This window comes from Triticum aestivum, chromosome 3A (genome assembly GCF_018294505.1).
Source record: "Triticum aestivum cultivar Chinese Spring chromosome 3A, IWGSC CS RefSeq v2.1, whole genome shotgun sequence".
Taxonomy (NCBI): Eukaryota; Viridiplantae; Streptophyta; class Magnoliopsida; order Poales; family Poaceae; genus Triticum; species Triticum aestivum.
The window spans coordinates 41,963,382-41,981,827 of NC_057800.1; the positions used below are offsets into that span (position 1 = coordinate 41,963,382).

Sequence of the window (18,446 nt, forward strand, 5' to 3'; positions counted from 1 at the left end):
AAGCCGATGAACTCTTTTCAAAATTGATGAACTCTTTTTCAAAATCGATGAACCTTTTTCCCAAATCGATGAACTTTTTTCAAAATTGACGAACTCTTTTTCAAAATCGACGAACTCTTTTTCAAAACCAATGAACTCTTTTTCAAAACCGATGAACTTTTTTTTCAAAATTGATGAACTTTTTTTAAAATCGATGAACTTTTCTAAAATTGATGAACTCTTTCCAAACTTGATGAACTTTAAAAAAAAATCGATGAACTGTTTTTTAAATTCATTAAAAAATTCATGAACTTTTTCGAAATTTGATGAACCCTTTTTCATTAAAAAATGTTACCTTTCCAAAAATAATCAAATAACTCAAAAATCTAGTAAATAGCGCGTATAAAATGGTTCTTAAAGCTTTCGCGTTGTTATGGATCAATACTGCTCAGCAGGTGTGGTGGTTAGCCAAACACTCCGTCAGTTCTAGCTGCGCGGCGCGAGTTCGACTCCTCGTAGGAGCACATTTTTTTGTGTGTTTTTCGCGAGACAATTAATGGCGTCGCGCGCGATGGGCCGGCCCATATGTCTACATTTTTTTGTGTGTTTTTCGCGAGACAATTAATGGCGTCGCGCGCGATGGGCCGGCCCATATGTCCAGGCGCGTAGGCGCCGGAACCTCTAACCGGCGCAGAAGGCGCCGATTAGGAGGGCCCAACCAGACTTTTTTTTTTTGAGAAAGGAGGGCCCAACCAGACGTGCATATGTCTCGCGTGACACGAGACTAAGTAAGCGCTTGCGTCATGGTTTCGCAATCGGGCTGGCCCAGGTAGGTTTGCCTTTTTCCCATGTGTTTTGCTTTATTCACTTTTACTTTATACTTATTTAAAAAAACCGTACTTACATCGTAAAAATGTTAATTGTATATTTGAAAAATGTTAAACTTATATCAAATAAATGTTTCAGATGTGTTTTAAAAATGTACAGTGTTTATGAAAAAGTAGACATCAAACATGTATTTGAAAGAATTGTTAATCATTTTATTTAAAAATGCTAGTCATGTATATTATAAAATTAAACGTGTATATTTTTTCTTGATGTATATGGAAAATGTTGGCATAAAATATTTAAAAAATGTTAATCATGAATTTTAAAAATGTTTAACATGTATTCGTTGCATATAAAAAGTTGTACTATGTGTACGAAAAATACAGACATCAACATATATTTGAAATAATGTTAGTCATGTATATGAAAAATGTTTAAAATGTATAATTTTTTAGATCCATATCTAAAGAGTACAATGTGTATGAAAATAATAGACATTGAAGCATATATTTGAAAAGAATATAAAAATATTGTTTACACATGCAAAAAATGTTCAGTATATAAAAAATGCGACCTAGCGTGATTTTCCACGGATAGCTCCCGCCGGCCCCTCATACCTTATGCCCCATCCATATATCTCAACCATGCTAATGAATGCACGTCTATTATACACATCAATATCGCATGTAAATAACAAATGTTGGTTTCAAAAATACATAGGTCTTGTTGCATAAAATTTATGTAAGTGCACAACTCAAACATTAGCTCTTTGATTTCCATTGTGGGTCCCACATATGCTCCACAAGATTATTGAGTAGTTGCACGTGCACCTGATGATCTTGAAGATTCTGATGCATCTTTAGAAAGTTCATAAGCCGAGCTGCATCTTGATCTTCCAGGATTTGAACTTGTTCTCTAGGTGCTTCAAAATCATTGGTTTGGGCTACACCATCACCCTACTAAAAGATTAAAAACCATGAAAATTTAGGATTTCGTTTGAGACTAGTCATAGTGGGAAGTAACTAAGACTGGTAACATGCATACTCCTATGTTGCTTGTCTATGTTACTACCTTTATATTGGGTAGTGTCATATGTGTGATAACATACTAGAGAGCTTCATCCATTACTTTGTAGAGTCATTTTACACTGAAAACCGCTATGTGATGATAACATATTATGTTACTCTATTTGCATGCCTCCTTATTAAATACTTCCCACATCATATTTTTTTGTTTATGTGAAATGCATGTTACTACTTATGTTACTCTCACTATAAGCAACCTGAATAAGGATCGACAAGCCATGAGGAAGGGCAGCCGGAGGAGGGCCACCTAGCCCCGGTGTGTCTGCCGAACACGCGATTCCACAGTCCATGTTCTGCATAAAAAGCCAACAGTTCAAATAGAGTCGGTAGCAAGCACGTCGTAAATATACCTCTCAGTAACACACTACTAATACAAGTCATCCATATGCATGGTTCAGATCATCACCACGAACACTACTCTAGAAGAGGTGTCTTCTCCTTCCTATAAGGCGGGTTTGGGCGTTTAGAAAGTTGTTCAAGTCCAAGGCCTACCACTAGTGCCTCCAGAGCCTCGTGGACACGACTCCACAAAAAGCGTGAGGGGGTACACGATCAATAAGGTATACTTCTCTGATTCACGCACCGTGCAAAGGGGGGAAATGCCATTGCCATGCCCATGTCGGTTTGCCACTTCGGGGGAGACGGTCACGTGGCAACATGTTGATTTTCCATCCGGCGACTCAGATTTGCATGTACGTACGTACACCAGTTACATCGTTTCACGTGATACGTGCATAGAGTTTTCAAAAGGTACATTGCTCGGCCCAGCTGATGATGGCGATTGCTTGTTTTGTTATTATTTCCTGCTTTGGGCTCAAGTCAATTACTCGCATCTGAGATTTTAACGGGCCGTGCTTCAAGCTCCAACTTCAACTCCAATCTCTACTCCTAATATAGCAGTGGGTAGTCTTCGCCGGTCAATTTTCATCCCACCACTTTCGTCCGATTTTTTTCATAGATTTTTTTCGTCTGGTTTTTCTTTCGTATCTCACCCCACACGTAAAACAAACAGCCAACGAGGCTCCCTCAATCTCGATCTGTTTCATCTCAGCCTCCAGCCCCGAGAGGAGCCGCCGCCGCCGCCGCCGAGAGGAGACGCCCCAGCCCAAGAGGAGCCACCGCCGCCGCCGCTGCCGCCGCCGAGAGGAGACGCCCCAGCCCCGAGAGGAGCCTCCGCCGCTGCCGGGGAACGAGGTCGCCGCCGCCTCCAGGTCGCCGCCGTCACGCACCGCCTCCTCCAGGTCGCCGCCGTCACGCACCGCCTCCTCCAGGTCGCCGCCGTCACACACTGCCTCAGGTCCGTTGATCTCTCTCCTCCTCGCCACTCTTCACTGCCAGCCCCACACAGCTCTGCCTCCACGGCGGGGATTCACTCTATGGCGTTCAAGAGAGGTGGCTGCAGCCGCCATGCTGCCGATCCGGTCCTTGCTGCTGGATCCGGACCTCTCCACCCCTCCTCCCGGTCCGATCCAATGGCGTTCGCACGGCGTCGATCTCCCGGATGGCGTGAGGTCCTAGCGGCAACGTCAGGCCCCTTGCGATTGGGGTCAATTTGAGGTGGCTCCGGTGGAAACGTGGAACACATCCCATTGTTACAGGGGCTCCCGAGGCGACATCCAGTTGCTCTGCGTGCGGGGGTTATTTTCACCTCTGTTTGCTTTTGCTTTCGTTGTCCGCGCTCAATCTCTGTGGCTGGTGGTGCAAGCTCCGCATGCACTCGTCCGAGCTTGCCGAGCAGTCTGCACTGAAGCAAACTCACTGGTCGTCCTTTTCCTTTTCAGTTTGAGATAGACAGAAGTATGTATGTGTCGTTCGTTCGTTGTAGTTGCTGCTGTTCAAATCTCAGCATCATTATACAGTACCGGCCATTCTCGCTGACACTAACGGTACTTGGAGATTTACCAACAATGGCAGTAGACATCTTCCTAAACTCCGTTCACACTGCCGGCCCCCAATTTGTTTCCATTCCCTGACATGCATAAGATATCTGCGATATTTGCCGAATTATTATTTGCAGGTTTGAAGTACCAGGGCACAATGGCTGATAGGGCACTGGAGGAACTGCACACCATGGTTCAGACACCAACTTCCCTGATGCGACCAACTCATCAGTTCAGTGAGCATTGTATCCTCTTACTGTTGCCATAATTACATGCATTTCACTTTTGCATTATATGTGTACTATTGCATGGTAGTTGAACACGAATTTGGGTTACTTGACATCGTAAAATATGGTGGCTACTCTTGGATCCGGTGAATCTGGTGGTTCTGCTTATATTATGTATTGTGGGACTATTGAGTTCACAACGCTTTCCAAATACTCATATGTGATTTCTTTTTGATTTATACTCGTGCAGAAAAAATCTTGATTCTTGAATTGTTGAAGGCAGCTGTAGCTAAGGCTGGTTACACTAGAAGAATTTTTTTGTCTATACATAGTTCATGATTCAGCCCTTGTGTACTAATTCATGTGTGACGGTTGGTCATTGAACTGGATGTTGCTGCTTCTGAATGTTACGGTGAAAAGGATCAGACTCATCAGCCTCGATTTTCTTGTGTCTTGAAATGCAGGTTTGGTTCATCTAACACTATATTACGTCCATTTGTCCAGTTCAATTTTTTTTACCATCTTGCAATGCGAGGTACAAGAGAGCATGTGTTGTTCTATGTCTTATATCCTGTTAAATCCTGTAGGGGAACGACATTGTAAGCTTGGTTAGTTTGATGTCCTACGGAGAAGCAAAATTGGTTGTGCCCACTGCCAGAAGATTCATCTTTGTACTCTCTTCTCCATTTATCAGTGCAACGAGAGGCAGAGTTAGTCATGGTGATGATCATATTGTATTATTGTGATGCTTGCAGACTGGGAGTGTATTTATACTTCATGCTTATGAGTTATGATGAATCATTTCGATGGCATTACATAGGTCAGTGGGAAAAGGTCATTAGGGACTAGCATGTTTCACTGTTGTGATTACAAACTAAAACTTGTGCAAGTATGATAAATGGGTGCATTGATCTCTTTTTTGTTGTAGTGCAACACCTTGGAGATGCACACAATTTGATATTACAGTTCTATAACATCTCGGAGATGCACACAAGTTGGTGCCTCTTTTTCTACTATCAATGATGTTTGCTGCAGAGATTTTACTTGAGTTGTGGTTCTTGGTTGAAAGCCCCTTTTCATCATAGTTTACTTGAAGGCAGCTTGAGTCATCTTTGGAAGCAATATTTCTAAGTTTTTTATTTATAAAGAACCATGTTATATTTGTTTGTTTTTTGTATAAGCGGCAGATCTTTTAAACAGATATTGTGATTAAAATTATGACAGCATGGATGTTCATCACTATTCTTTTTGGACTTGAATAGATCTATGTCTAAATTACACATAATGTCTACGAGTAAATTATTATAGATTGACTTTCATGTCGACGTCTTTCTTGGATCTGTGATGAAGCATAGTCATCTTAGTACTATGTTGCTTTCTACATGTCTTCTCATGACCTTATTACAGATTCTGTTTATATGGTTTTAAACAAATATGATATTTTTGTAGCACATTTCGTATAAGTTTTTCTCCTACTACAGAGATAACTTTAGTTTAGTCCGTAAACTTGCAGGTCAGTTCTGATGTATGTTCAATAGCTCAATTTTGTTTTGACCTACTACATTTAGTCAATGTTAGCTCTAGCATCAACACTAACTGTCACTCTCATGCCACCCCATGGACGCCTCTGACCCAGAGTTTCCTTCTGCAGTTTGTTGAAAATGAAGTGCTTCCACCAGCATGAGTATTCCATGAAAATCAGACTTAATGTTGGTAAAACATGATGCTCCAGTATCTATAGATATCATCTAGATCAAGGATATAAATTATCATCTGCATCCCTATGTTGTGTTTTGACGGATGGTTGTGGCTGAACCCGCAAATCCTCATTCAGATTTAGATGTACAGGATAAGAGTGTCGAGAAAGTCAATATATGGCTTAGTGCGGCACATAAGTTGTCTACTAGGTAGTTATGCAGACATCCTTCCACCTAGGTGCTTATGCACACGTGTACTTTCTGTTGTAGTAGTTAATTGAAGTCTTTGTTTTTTTAATATGGTTTCTTAAGATCTAATTTTAGTCAGTAAACTTGCAGGTCAGTTCTGATGTACTCCCTCCGGTCCTTTTTACTCTGCACATCGGATTTGCCGAAAGTCAAACTTAGCTAAGTTTGACCAAATTTATATTAGAAATTATTAGCATCTATAATATCTAATAAATATAATATGAAAATATATTCCGAGATGAATCTAATGATGTTGGTGTTGTTATGTAAATGTCAATAATTTTTTATATAAACTTGGTCAAAGTTGGATGAGATTGACTTCAGACAAACCTAATATACAGAGTAAAAAGGACCGGAGGGAGTATGTTCAATACCTCACCGATTCCTTTCCCATCGAACTCTGTTTTCTTTCTTTCTTTTAATCGTTGTTTTGGATATTCACTAATTAGCCTGACTATATACATACCAAACATCAGGTATGTCACTAATTCACTTCCTTCCCTTCCCTTCGTCTCTCAGCTCCTTGCTCGTGGCGTTGAAGTGGTGGCGACAGGCGATGGCGGCGGCGTTGTCGATTGCGGTGAGGACATCCCGTGGCATCCCTCGAAGCACCAACACGACGCCACCTGGTCTACCATCTCCATATGGGCGAGTTCTCTTGATCCCCAGCGTACTCTCTCACCTCCTCCAAATTCCTCGACCCCTAACTTCTCGATCCCTACCAGGCTACCACGATCTGATCCGAAGGCCGATGCAGCTCCGGGCTATTGATAATGGAGGTTGAGGATCCTTCCTCTCAGCACCCACTCATGGCAGAATCAGCAGCGTGCCACGCGGATGGAACCCGGCCGAGATCATGGGATGCTTCCACACAGGGCTCGCCAAGATTGCAATTCTGAACTTTTTTGTAAACAAAGTGAAGAGTGGGACATGATCTGTACTTGTGCTAATATAAAATATACAGTACTTGTGTAGGTGCAGGTTTTGTTTTAACATTCCAATTGTTGTTTATCCTTTTGTCGCTGAAAATTCTTTACTAATTATGACATTCATTTTATTTCTTCTAGATGTATCTCGATCCACTATGTCTGATCACAAGGTGACAATGGCGGCATAGCAGCCCGGAGGAGACGGCGGCGAGCCCCCCTCCTCCAACTGTAGCAATTCACCAGGTGGCGGCACGAACAACCTTCATCTCTAGATGCTTCCCTGCACACCGATGAGATTCACGCTGATGGTCTTGACTCCTAACCAATGTCTTTTAGGCCTGAAGTCCCTGTAGTACCCAAGGTCGAGTGACCACTGCTGCGCCTCGCCGTGTCCTGACTCCTGACCAATGTCCTTTAGCCTCCGGTCTCAGTTTCTTTATGCATAATTTTTTTAAAGAAATCAAAGATCTTGTTATGTAATGTTTAGTATCTCTTTGTACCTCTGATTTATGCACCAAACTAGAAGGGGGTCAAGAAGGCATGGATGTTCAATATTTTTTCCAATAATATATGGTGAAAAAACAATTTGATTTTTGTATACTTGTGTCTTTCATGTTCACTTGGTCCATTAGTTTAATTTTCTTGAACTTCTATTTGGAAGGAGGCAAACTGATCAGATGTCACCATCTCACATCTCAGTGCCAGTCTATTGTTACATTGGGAAGTATTTGTTTAATCTACTGACACCTGCATATTTGATATGAAATGCAGGAAGGGCCACAACTAATTAATGTTCTCATAATGCTACCATAATTCTATGCTTTCTCATCTGTACTGGTAATTGTTCAGGCATAGATGCATTATTCAGAATGGGAGAACAATACTTGTATGAATTGATTACCCTCCTGGTCAGTACTATTTTTTATTATAAGTATTCAGTTGCCTGCAAAATAATTCTATGATAGACATCTAACTGCATGTTGTTGTGTGACCTGCACCTAAACTGGTAACAGAAACAACAAACTGCTTGAAACTCGGCGCCTTTGTATTTGCTCTCATTTGTTGAGGTTCAGTTTCACAAATTAGACACACTATGAACCTGATAGCATTTTTATCTTAGTTTAGGCATCCATACAACCTGAAGAAACTGCGCCATTTGAGCACCAGAACATCTAGGGTCTAAACAGATGTGCTGTTGATGCTGCTACATGCAGCAACCTGATGAACGCCCTCAAGGTAGTAATGAATGTTTTTTAGGTGCCATCTTGTTTCTTGATTTTGGTTATTTGACTGATGCTAGACCTTGGTAACTTGATCACACACACACGCGCGCGCGCACACACACAGAGTACTTGTAGGCGAGTTCAGCATGACATTCCTGATCATATGTTGGTTTGTGTATTTCATAATTAGTTAGACTACCATATCCCAAGTGTATATTTTTAATTGCCTAAACAAGTATAGAAATGCTCTGCATCAGCATCCAAAAGGAGTTTTACAGTCTATTACAATTGCCACTCAGAAAATCTGAAAATTGTCACTACAAGACCGTCCAATATTTTTGAATTAGTGACTATAAGTAAACATCTGGGCTGATGTTGTTATTTATACAAGTATGACCAAGTTATTCATCTTGGCCTCTGGAATAATTGAATCAAGAACAAGAACCTTGAAAAGTTGTTATTATTATTATGCCGCACGAGAAAAATATTTCTTTAGCGTATAGTATTACCGTTGTGACACTTTTTGAGTCCCACAACAATGGACGGTTATCCTTATATATTTTCACAATCTTCAGATTTGGAGGGTGAGATGCTACATCAGTTCAACTTCAAGCTACCTTGCTTCTTTGTGAGGGAACCAATCAACTAACTGAATGAAATAATTTCAGCATTCCATTTCTTTAGGACAATTGCAGCAAGGAAGTCTAAAATTGATGCACCGGAGCAGCGTGATGCCCTTATTAATCTTGATGTACCTATCCCTTTATTTAGGACAATTACAGCAAGGAAGTAGGAGGAAGAAGAAATGCAGGCGACCTCATGAAAGCCAACAACAAAGATCCACATGTGAGCAATCTTGGTTCCTCTGCTTCTGCACTACATATATATTTATTTTCTAGATATCTTTTCTTTTTTGCAATTTCTGTTGTTTTGCTTACTACAAGTAACATGGAGATGTCATATGATATTGTTCAGTTTGCGAAATGTAGAAGTGAGAGGAGGAACCATGAATTTTTAACGAGCATTAGTTTGTGGCTCACGGATGAAGATTGCAAGTACTACTTTGTAACAGTTCCAAATAGCTGATCGTGCTTTGAAATTAAGCCTATCGGAAGCAAAAAATGAAAGTTAGGTCCCCTGTAACATGGTGAGGGCACTCAAGTCCTGAGCTTGCTACGTAAAATTAGTTGCCATATATTTTGGATTTTTTAAAAGTCTGGAGTATACATATACTATTTTCAATATCTGACTATTTTTATATTTCTAATGGAAATTAAGGGATGGCATGGTTTGCATACATGAATTAGGGTCATTGCTCTGTTTTTGTGTCCTTTCTCCTTTTGGAGGCCTACTCCAGATTCAAATTTGAATACTGCCCATTCATGCTTTTAGGAAGGGAATGAAATGCTAAGATGATTTAAGTATTGAACTGAGAAAATATAGGTTTCAGATTCTTTTTACTGAAATAGATTTTCAATGTAAAAGTATTCATTAAATAAATACCTAATTAGAATATGCAATGTTTACATATATTTTGCAAATCGGTGGACACTCTCTCTGCGTTTAGATGCAGGGTTATTAGGTTAATTTTCTTGCAAGGAAAAAATGTGATTTTAAGAGGTCATTAAGCTACTCCCTTCGTCTGCGAATAAGTGTACCTCTACCTTTTGGTCTAAGTCAAAGTTTTAAATTTTTGACCAACTTTATAGAAAAGAGTAGTAACATATATGACATCAAATTGGTATATTATGAAACTACATTTCAAAACAAATCTAGTGATACTAATTTAGTGCCATAAATGTTGGTACTTTTTCCTATAAAGTTGGTCAAAGTTTTAAAACTTTGACTTAAGACAAAGGCTAGATGTACACTTATTCATGGACGGAGGGAGTAGAACTTTAGATCAAGATGCGATCTTCAACATAGGAAGGCATGGATTCAGTGGCAAAAACTTTGATTAGGATGCGGCCCTCTAGGTAGGAAGGCACAGATTCAACGGCAAAAAATTTGGTCGGGATGTAGCTCTTTAGGCAAGATGACATAGATCCACAACAAGAACATCAATCAGGATGGATTCAACCAGTGTGCTAGATCGTTGGATGACATAATACAATTATGGTGTAGGTCGATGGTGGTACTTTAGCTCCAACCAAACTCCGATCCGGCTCATCCGACCTCCAGTTTAGGTTCACTATTCATCAATTTTAGTGCTACGTATTCCTATTTGCATTATACTTGGTGCATAAAATTAATGAGTCAGCAATTTATTATTATTTGTTTGGACAAGGCCTCAGTCTGTTTGGAATCATATTTCAAAATATACTTTTTTTGGATTTTGTAAAGGTTGCAGATAACAAGCCATTGGGAGCTAATGGTTCAGTTAGTCCCTGCATTTTCTTGACCTTTTTCCTGTTAGGTAAATAAACTACCATGCAACTTTTCTAATGCGATTGTAAAGTTTTGCCAATCCAATGAGCATATGAGACTGAAATATTGGGTCCACTCTCAGGAACTAAACTGCTTACTTATTACTTTGCCTCATGTTATTCACGTGAAAATAGCAGAAGTTTTCTTATCTAACTTCATTTGATTTATTTCTATGCATTGTAGCCCGTAGCAACGTACGGGCGTTCTACTAGTATCAAGAGGAAACGAGTGGAGGGGGCATGGGGGGAGTCGTGCGTTGTCACATCACATAGTGCGGTAATTAAGATTATTTGATTGATTGATGATACGAGACGAGCGCAAGCAATTTGGCGTGCCAGCGCGGCCGCCTGTCCGTCGAAACACGTTCCACGGAGAGAAAAATTGTCTCCGACCTCGATCGTTCCTTGCGGATTGCACCGGGCGGGACAAAAACGCTTGCACGTTACAATCAATGCAACCTTCCATAATTTATTGGTAAACTTGTCCTAGGCAACCTTATATACAAATTTACCTAGGAAAGAATATTGCTACCACCATTTAGATTTGAATATGAGAAAGAATGCAACGAAGAGTACGTGAGAAAGAAACTTGTCCTAGGCAATCAATGCAACCTTCCATAATTTATTTCTCATTGTCTGAGTTGACATGAGAAAGAATATTGCTACCACCATTTAGATTTGAGCATATGTTCTTGAAAGATGTTGACCGAAAAAGGCTTTCGCCCCGCTTTATATTATAAAGCACATGCCCAAGCCAACAATCCACAGAGGTTCAAACACACACACACACACCAAGTTCATACAGAACACAGGATCCATAAGGGTTAATGCTGAGGGCACAGCTCAACAAGCCCTAGAACAGAAATAAACGACTGCATCTAGTCGGGCTCCGGGGTGGGGGGGGGGGGGGGGGCGGCGGAAGCGGTGGCGCCAGGCGGAAGGCGAGCGATCGAAGGTCGGCGAGGAGGGTGTTGATGACGTCCCGATCCTGAGGGCGGCTAAGCGGCCGCCAAAGCTGCAGGTACCCACACATTTTTAAAATGGCGTCAGTAGCACGTCTGAGAGTGACCTTTTGGATGACAAGCTTATTGCGGACAGTCCACAGCATCCAGGCGAGGACCCCTACGCAGAGCCAACGGATATGTCGGTAGCGAGGGGGGGAGGCATGGATCTCTGCGAGAAGGTCGGGGAAATCGGAGTTGCACCACTGTCCACCAACCGTCTCGCGGAAACTGGACCAAAGAAACTGGGCCGTGGAGCACGCGAAGAAGATGTGGTTAGCATCCTTCACCGTGCCGCACAGGGGGCAAAGCCCATCTCCAGGTCCGTTACGCTTGAGGACTTCGACTCCGGAGGGGAGGCGTTCACGGATCCATTGCCAAAGGAAGATCCTAATCTTCAGTGGCAGGCGGATATCCCAGATCAAACTGAAGGGCTCGGGGGCGGGCGAAGGCGCGATGGCCGCGTATAGGGACTTAGTAGAGAAGCGTCAGGAAGATTCTAGGCGCCAAGAGATGGCGTCCGGGGTGTCGGTGACGTTCATCGGGAGAAGGGCGATGTCCTCGAGGAGGGCATCCCAGGCGGCCACTTCGGGCGGGCCAAAAGGGCGGCGAAACGCGAGGCGCCCTAAGTCAATAAGGGCCGTCTCAACAGAGACCCGCGGGTCAACAACAATGGCGAAGAGCTCGGGAAAGCGGGCGGTCAGAGGGGTGTCGCCGATCCACCGATCAAACCAGAACAGGGTCGCGGACCCAGACCCAACCGAGATGGACGTGCCAATGCGAAGCACAGGGAGCAGCTGAATGACAGCCTGCCAAAACTGGGATCCGCCCGAACGCTGACAGAAAGCCAGAGGCTGTCCACGGAGGTACTTGAAAGATGTTGACATCCATTCATTTTTTCACTACCAATTTCTTAGTTACATGAATAAAACAGAGTAATAGCTTATCGGGGTTTGAAAGAAAAAATACATATTTTACCATCCCTTCATTTTTTTCGGTGTTTTTTGTTCTACTTTATTATGCCTTCCGCTGCTGATAGTCGTCATTTCTTTGTCGCACACCTGAACTTATGAAGCACTCACATAGTCTCCATTTCTTTTCGCAATCATGGCCGCATATGTGGGCTGAAAATTTCTACTATACATTCTAACTTCACTTTCAGTACACCTATCTGTACAAATTTCTGCAGCAATGTTCTGGTACTGTAATATTAATATTGTATTTTGTACGACAATATACTACGTCGATGCTACCCTCTATAATGTCAGTTATTTTCCGATGGATTACTATGAGTTTGTCCTATAAAAGGACTACTATGTTGAAGTTTTTAGATCCTGGTGTTAGTCCTTCTATATATGGCCTCTTAATTATTTCAGGTTGTGTTTTCTAACATATTATATTTTCCAGCAATTGTAATTAACTTTTTCAAATCGTCATGGCTGTGTGTTCATGACCTGCTAATGGGGATATAGGTCATAGTGTCAAGGATGCTTCAAGATGGTCTTCCTTTCCAAGAGATAAGGCATTACATTGCTGTTTAGGATTGCTAAGAACATTCCTCATGCTACCACTACTATAGTTCTATAATACATTATATATTTATACCACAAATGACTACACATTTCATTGCATTTAAGTGAAATCCATCATATAATTATATAATTGATTCCAATTGTTATCATCTTTGTCATGTGGATGTTACTCGGAAATTTGTAACAAAGTCCCGCGCCAACACGCGGGGTATCATCTAGTTGATGTCATTGTGAGATCCGGGCATGCCAAAAAAAGTGTGTCAAATCCGAAGATCATGTGATGTAACTGCTTCAAGAATGATGATGGGCTTCTTAACATGGCCCTGATATTGCCCTTGTAAAGCCTTCGGGCAGTTCTTCCATTTTCAATGCAAGCAAACCTGGGCACCCTCTTGCTTCCGAATTGCCAAGAGCCTCTCGGTGTCTGCCACAGTTGGCACTCTCAGCTACTGAGATCCAAACACCTCAAGCATGGCAGTTGCAAACCTGACCATGGCATCTCCACATGTGCTCTCATACATCCGTAGGTACCCGTTCCATGAATCAGCGGCCTTGCCATATGCAAGCATCAGGAGTGCGGCCGTGCACTTTAGAGAAGCCAATCGTACCCACAACGTCCTTCTTCAAGACGAAGTAGTCATCATAGGACCGGATGCCATGGTACAAACGATCGAAGACAATCTTGCACATACGTCGACGAAAATGGTCAGCTAAGAGTGCATCGGGGGTAAAGTAGTTGGCCATTAGTGTCAAATGGCCGCACACCCTTCTGCGGTTGAGTACTCGATGATCCTTGAATCGATCCCTTGAAATTGAGAACATGCTCCTCCGCACAATCCCCGTGTTCAAGGATCGCCTGCATCATCACCGTCTCATTCGTATAGTCCTCCTCGTCGGACGAGCCGTCGGACAACTCAACATAGTGTTCATATATGTACTCCAAAGAAGGAAAAAGTTTTTTAGCTCCGGCAATTCATCGAACAGTTGTCGGGCATGGTGAGTATAGCATGAGCGGGACGGTCAGAGGAGTGGGATTGAACTGCGATGGAGGAGAAGCGGGTTGGAGCCTGACTGGAACGCTGGAGGTGACGGAGACGTAGAGTTCCAGCAGGGGTATGGAGTGGTGGTCGGGGCGGTGGAGCGGCACGAAGGCAAGAGAGAAAGATGGAAGGAGAGAAAATAAGGAGGATGGAGGCGCTGGGTCCGAAAAGGGTTTTGGTGGACCGGGGGTGTTCAAGTCCTACGTATCTACTGTCCGGACTCTCGCAAAGTGCCCCACTTGTCTCGGGGTTGCCGGAAAAAGTACGTCCGAACTGTTCAGTGGACCGATACACACACGCGTTGGATGGCAAACCGCATCTGGACCGCGTAGTCCGAACGGTTGCGGGTATTTTGAGGGTCCACCTTGAAGATGCCTAATCTGTGGTATATATTGTGCTGTGGTGACGTTGCAAAATAAAATAAAATCAGGTACTTCCTTGAAATACTCGGTTACAAATTTGAACACACAATAAATTGTCTTGAATTACACTACGATATTTTTTTTCTAAAATACACGATAGCAGTTTTTTTAGTGTGCGACATACAATTTTTACACACCTGTTTACTGTATTTTCTAGGAAAAAGTCTAAAACAAACCCTAAATTTGTAGACGAAAACTAAATCGAACCCTGAACTTCAAATGCCTGAAATCAGCACACTGAACTATCTTATCCCGGTCTATTTTAAACCTTGAGTGCGTTTTCAAACAGGAATCATCGACCGTGCGTTTCCAAATAGGAATCGTCGACTTGGCAGGTTGAACCCGGGATGGTTGGCTGCGCGCAGATTAGGCCGGCCCATAAAGCAGGGGCGAAGCTTGGTTTTTTTTTTTTGCAACAATTTTTCCGAACCGCGCTACTTAAAAACGTTTGAAAAAAAAGGGCTCTGAGAATCGAACTTGCGACCTGACGCTCGTAAAGTCTTCCTGCTAGCCACTTTAACTGCTGGCTATTCGTGACGTAAGTGAAGCGCGAAAATATTTAAACACACGTAGCGTGGATGATTGAAAACATTTTTTGTAATTTTTTGAAACATTTTCTTGAAAATTGCCAACAATTTTGAAATCCGAATATTCTAACAACCAATTTTTTTTGTAAAATTCCAAGATTTTTTTAAAAAATTGAACAATACTTTGGAGTTACGAACAGTTTTTGAAAAACATACATTTTTTCAAACCTGAACCATTTTTAACGCCCCGAACATTCTTTAAAGTGCAAACATTTTTTGGCTTGTTCAAAACACGAACAATTTTGAAACCTGAACAAAATTTTAAAGTTTGAACAAATTCTCCCATTTTAAAGTTTTTTAGAAAGTGTTCACATTCTAAAATATTGTTCAGGTTTTCGAAATTTGTTCCAACTTTTTCAAAATATGTTTATCTTTAAAAAATATTCATGTTTTCAAACAAAATTCACTTTAAAATTTAGTTCAGGTTTCAAAAATTAGTAGTGATTTGAAAATTTCATTCACGTTTAAAAATGGTTCATGTAGAAAAAATATTCAGGGATTTAAAAAAGGTTCACGTTTGAGAATTTGTTTGTGTTTTTTAAAATTGTAATTCCGAAAATTGTTTAAAATATTGCAAAACCTGTTTGGAACTGGAAAAACTGTTTGTTGCTTTTAATAATATCCGAAATTCAAAACTGTTGATTATTTTCAAGAAAATGTTTTCGAACCTTGATGTTAGGTAGTCTGGTTAAATACGTCCGCGCTTCATGTTTGCTCCCAGAAGTTACCTGGTGGAGTGGCTACACGAGGAGTTCAGCAGCACTAGATCTTTAGTTCAATCCCTTCGTAAACGCGCTCAAGGTTTAATATAGACCGGGATTACATAGTTTGATGTGCTGATTTCAGGGTTTAATTTAGCTTTCATCTACAAGTTCAAGGTTTGTTTTGGACTTTTTTCTATTTTCTAAAATAGGAAGTGAACGAAAAAGTAAAATAACAACTGCAGCGATTACGTAGCCTGTAGGCGAGAGGAAAAGAAAACATATGGCCGTGCTAGCTAGCTGCCTTTTATGTTTATAACTTCTTTTAAAGATCACTCTCGTCTACAAGTGACGCATCACTTGTCGCAATCTAAGAGTTTTTCTTTTTTTCACATCTGTTTTTTAAAATATTTTATCTTTTAAACCATGCGTCTAAATCTCTATTCATTTTCTTTATTGAATTTCTCGCGTTAAGATCTTCAAAACTAGATGCAATGTTGATAGGTTTTGACGACTTTTTTTCATAAAAAAACCGAACAAAACAATCGAACGGAAAAACCAACCGGGAGCATGTTTTTTCCTTTCCGAAAGAGACATGGTTGTGCCTCTCGCGAAAGCACAACTGTGCCTCTCATGAAGGAAATAAAAATATAAAACATGTTTTTTTTTTCATTTTCCAAGAGACACGGCCATGCCTCTCACGAAATCATAACCGTGTCTCTCGCGAAATCACAACCATGCTTCTCGCGGAAAAAAAAATAAAAAACATTTTTTGAGAGGCACGACCATGCCTCTCGCGAAAGCACAACCGTGCTTTTCGCGGAAGCAAAAACGTGCCTCTTGCGAAATGAAAAAAAACAAAAAATACAATTTTTTTCGTTTTCAAGAGGGACGGTCGTGCTTCTTCCGGAAGGAAAAAATAGGAAACATGTTTTTTTTCGTTTCTGAGAGGCACGGCCATGTTTCTCGCGAAATCATAACCATGTCTCTCACGAAAGAAGAAGAAATTGAAAACATTTTTGTTTTCGAGAGGCACGACCATGCCTCTCGCGAAAGCACAACTGTGCCTCTCACGGAAGAAGAAGAAATTGAAAACATTTTTGCTTTGTTTTCGAGAGGCACGACCATGCCTCTCGCCAAAGCACAACCGTGCTTCTCGCGGAAGCAAAAACATGCCTCTCGCGAAAGGAAAAAACAAAAAACACGTTTTTTCCGTTTTCGAGAGGCACGGCCGTGCTTCTTCCGGAAGGAAAAAAACAAAAAACATGTTTTCTTTTTGTTTCTGAGAGACATGGCCATGCTTCTCGTGAAAGCACAACCGTGCCTCTTGCAGAAGCAAAAACGTGCCATTCATGTAAGGGAAAAAACAAAAAACGTGTTTTTTTTTGTTTCTAAGAGGCACACTCGCGAAATCGAGAGGCATGGCGTGCCTCTCGCGAAAGCAAAACCATACCTTTCGTGAAAGAAAAAAAAAACCTGTTTTTTCGCACAAAAAATTCCTTTTTCAGTTTTATTTGTTTCATTAGCTAAGGAAGACCGGTGGAAACCAAAAAGTCGAAACAACCCAAAAAATCATTTAAAAAGTCGACAACGCGTGCAATTTTTTTAAAAGAGCGTCAAAGCGCGACACATGGCGCATGGTGGTGGCTGAGAGCGCGCAGCGTGCCAAGTGGTATGTGCTGTCCACCCTAATTTGATCGTTAGAAGGCTTGCGAAGAAGCGCTGGCCAACAAGTTGCTTTCTTTTTTTAGGGGCTTAGAGTAGGGCGATATTGACCGGATCGCTTTAAACTACTCTTCTCGCGTTATAGTACTCCTTTGTAGTTTTGTAGCAGCTTATATGGGGGGCGGTCATGCCTACATTCGGTTCAGCATGTACTCTTGCACGCATCACCGTTACGCAGCGCGCCAATTTGGAGCTAGCGCCCACCAGCGCCTCGTCCGACGAAGCCTACCCAACGCACGTACGCATGCACGCTTTGGGACAAATTAAAAGCTCCTGTACCGTTCTCATCGACGCGTTGCAACCAACTTTTGACGCGTCGATCTAATAATAATACAAGCTCTATAAGTACTCCCTTAATTATCTACACTTACGTACGCTCTCCCTTCATAAACCCTCCATCAGCTCACTGTTCCCTCTCCCTCACCCTCACGGTTAAGCTGATCAAGCATGTCCACCGCACCTGCCTTCCAAGTCGACGCCACCACAGTGGACACGGAATTGGAAGGCTTAGGCCACATCGCGGAGCTCGCATCAGCAGGCAATGGTGGATCGTCGGCGTTGATCCACGCGCGGCTCGCGCGTGCGCTGTGGGCAGTGAGCTCTCTGACCATGGCAGCAGACGTGAGCGCCGGGCTGTATCAGCCGGCCAGGGGCCCGGTGTTCGGCGGACACAGGGCCGCCTACTACGCCATCCTCGCGGTCATTCTCGCCGTCGTGGCTGTCGAGATGGCCGTCGCCTACTGGCTTCCCCGCTCCGGCGCCCAGGATGAGGATGACCACGGCTGTTTCCTCGCGTTCGCCAATGGCCTGCTGCGGTTCGGCGTGGTGCTCCTTCTCGTCATGGTGGCGGTGGGTGGTTTCGCGCTCACTGTCAAGCTCTGATCATCTGATCGATCTCGCATGGAATTCTCATTC

At 42.2% G+C, this 18,446-nt stretch overlaps 1 long non-coding RNA gene across 22 annotated transcripts; it reads left to right on the forward strand.

The window, feature by feature from the left end:
* The first annotated feature begins 2,897 nt into the window (after positions 1–2,897).
* On the forward strand, positions 2,898–10,625 carry LOC123060098 (uncharacterized). 22 transcript variants are annotated; one of them, XR_006427750.1, is made up of 6 exons: positions 2,898–4,463; positions 4,587–6,916; positions 7,013–8,110; positions 8,673–8,725; positions 8,869–8,943; positions 9,073–10,625. It is a non-coding gene; the product is annotated as an uncharacterized lncRNA (long non-coding RNA). The 22 variants fall into 22 exon arrangements; XR_006427748.1 differs by having other exon boundaries at positions 7,013–8,725; XR_006427749.1 differs by having other exon boundaries at positions 8,869–10,625.
* Positions 10,626–18,446: the final 7,821 nt, after the last annotated feature.